The 2,764-nt window shown below is 44.2% G+C and overlaps 1 protein-coding gene across 1 annotated transcript in view; it reads right to left on the reverse strand.

The window, feature by feature from the left end:
- The window catches only part of LOC112070005 (P2Y purinoceptor 3-like), a 15,769-nt gene extending 13,745 nt beyond the window's left edge, over nucleotides 1-2,024 (reverse strand). The window contains exon 1 of the mRNA XM_024137402.2: nucleotides 1,814-2,024. The gene's annotated coding sequence lies outside the window, so the exon portion shown is untranslated. The remainder of the gene's footprint in view (nucleotides 1-1,813) is intronic.
- Nucleotides 2,025-2,764: the final 740 nt, after the last annotated feature.

The following is a 2,764-nucleotide window of genomic DNA, read 5'->3' on the forward strand; positions in this document are numbered from 1 at the left end:
CCGCTGATCCTCAATACTGGGGCCCCACAAGGGTGCGTTCTGAGCCCTCTCCTGTACTCCCTGTTCACCCACGACTGCGTGGCCATGCACGCCTCCAACTCAATCATCAAGTTTGCAGACGACACTACAGTGGTAGGCTTGATGACCAACAACGACGAGACGGCCTACAGGGAGGAGGTGAGGGCCCTCGGAGTGTGGTGTCAGGAAAATAACCTCACACTCAACGTCAACAAAACAAAGGAGATGATCGTAGACTTCAGGAAACAGTAGAGGGAGGACCCCCCTATCCACATCGACGGGACAGTAGTGGAGAGGGTAGTAAGTTTTAAGTTCCTCGGCGTACACATCACGGACAAACTGAATTGGTCCACCCACACAGACAGCGTGGTGAAGAAGGCGCAGCAGCGCCTCTTCAACCTCAGGAGGCTGAAGAAATTCGGCTTGTCACCAAAAGCACTCACAAACTTTTACAGATGCACAGTCGAGAGCATCCTGTCGGGCTGTATCAACGCTTGGTATGGCATCTGCTCCACCCACAACCGTAAGGCTCTCCAGAGGGTAGTGAGGTCTGCACAACGCATCACCGGGGGCAAACTACCTGCCCTCCAGGACACCTACACCACCCGATGTCACAGGAAGGTCATAAAGATCATCAAGGACAACAACCACCCGAGCCACTGCCTGTTCACCACGCTATCATCCAGAAGGCGAGGTCAGTACAGGTGCATCAAAGCAGGGACCGAGAGACTAAAAAACAGCTTCTATCTCAAGGCCATCAGACTGTTAAACAGCCACCACCAACATTGAGTGGCTGCTGCCAACATACTGACTCAACTCCAGCCACTTTAATAATGAAAATGAAAAAATGTATGTTAAAAACATGTTTCACTAGCCACTTTAAACAATGCCACTTAATATAATGTTTACATACCCTACATTACTCATCTCATATGTTTATACTGTACTTGACACCATCTACTGCATCTTGCATCTGCTAACCATGTGACAAATTACATTTGATTTGATTTGATACTCCATATGTGTAACCGATGTGAAATGGCTAGCTAGTTAGCGGTGGTGCGTGCTAACAGCTTTTCAATCGGTGACGTCACTTGCTCTGAGACCTTGAAGTAGTTGTTCCCCTTGCTCTGCAAGGGCCGCGGCTTTTGTGGCGCGATGGGTAACGATGCATCCTGGGTGTCAGTTGTCTATGTGTGCAGAGGGTCACTGTTTCAAGCCCAGGTAGGGGCGTAGGAGAGGAACGGAAGCACGACATATAGTTATTGAATCTCACACACGGTGTGTTCGTGAGAAAAGAGCAACTCGTGGGTTGGCTGCTCTAAAGTGCACCACCAAAACAGTATTTACTGGTTATCAGAATTACAACAATAGGAGTACAAATTCCCCACCATTCATCATGGACTACTTCATGTTGTTGACAGGTTTAGACAGGTTAAAATAGCTGTGGTTTAAAGGAGGAATCAAACAGTAACATCGGAGACAGGTATGACAGTTGAACTAAGCTGACGAGGCAGCTATAAATTATATTCTTCAAGAATCATTGGGTATATATCGTTAATTTAAAAGTTTTTTTTATTTTTTATCTACTACCTACGCATCGTAGAATTCTCCTTTAAGGTAGTTAACTAATACTATGCACCCTGCGCATTTAATTCGGAGGGCCATTGCCAAAATGATTATATATTCTATGGAAACATGTCCAGACTACTATGGTATAAAGACTATACATTGTGCCAATGAGGTTGTTTCGAGTCGTCTGCGTATAAAGTACAATTGTAAGACTGTTTTTTACCTCTGTGGCTGCGACAAAATAATGACTTTCTCTGCTGCTGTAAACAAGTGGGAGATCCAAACCTGCCTCGTGTTTTACCAGGCAGTCGCCTAGTAAGTAGCCCAAACAAATGAGTACTTTAGTGAGAAAAATCAGTAAACCAATCAATGGAGATCCTTCATAAAGTCCAACTGATTTGGATATGTTTTTTGGAGCACCAGAGCGCATGATATCGAAGATATTGGGCGGGTTCGATTATGCTGAGCCGCGGGGCACCGGTTTATGGCCGGTGACGTGAACGGGCAAAAGAGAGGAGCGCCCATCTCAAATCGAACAGCCTAATCTGCGCTGCTTGGTCATGTTGTCAACAAGGCAGCATGGTGAATCTTCCAGAAATATATAACATCTCTTTTCCATAAAATATATAATAATTTTCAAACGAGTTTTTATTGGAAAGGCAGATAAAGCGTTTTGTTTTATATATATTTTTTAAATCAAAAGCAATCATTACTCCACGTGCTAATTAGGTTGACTGGTGAGCTTAATGTGGCTCATTACAAAGTGGTTTCAGAGTCCTGCAATAAGAGCTTTGATGCTAATATGTGTATAAACTCTTTATTTGTGTTGACTGATACCCCATTTAATGGGTGCACACTAGAGGTGAGCAGGTCAGCTGTTTGTTCACCTGCATCTGCCTGCAATTGCTAATCGACTGTGATAATGTGAAAATCTGAGGCCGGCACCCAACCCTAACCTGCATATTAACATGTGCTATAGGCTACCGTCAAAGACTGCAGAAAGATGTTTTGACAGGGGGTGCAGGATTTTGCTGCTGCCTGATTTAGTTATGTTTCTGCTTATCATTTCTGACATTTTGGTAGGCTATTTGTTAGTCAACTTGTCTATAATTAGATACATGCAGCTTCTCTTCTGTCATTATATGTTGACGTAGCAGACTAAATAAACCCTTGC

Source organism: Salvelinus sp. IW2-2015, unplaced genomic scaffold, assembly GCF_002910315.2.
Source record: "Salvelinus sp. IW2-2015 unplaced genomic scaffold, ASM291031v2 Un_scaffold1194, whole genome shotgun sequence".
NCBI lineage: Eukaryota > Metazoa > Chordata > Actinopteri > Salmoniformes > Salmonidae > Salvelinus > Salvelinus sp. IW2-2015.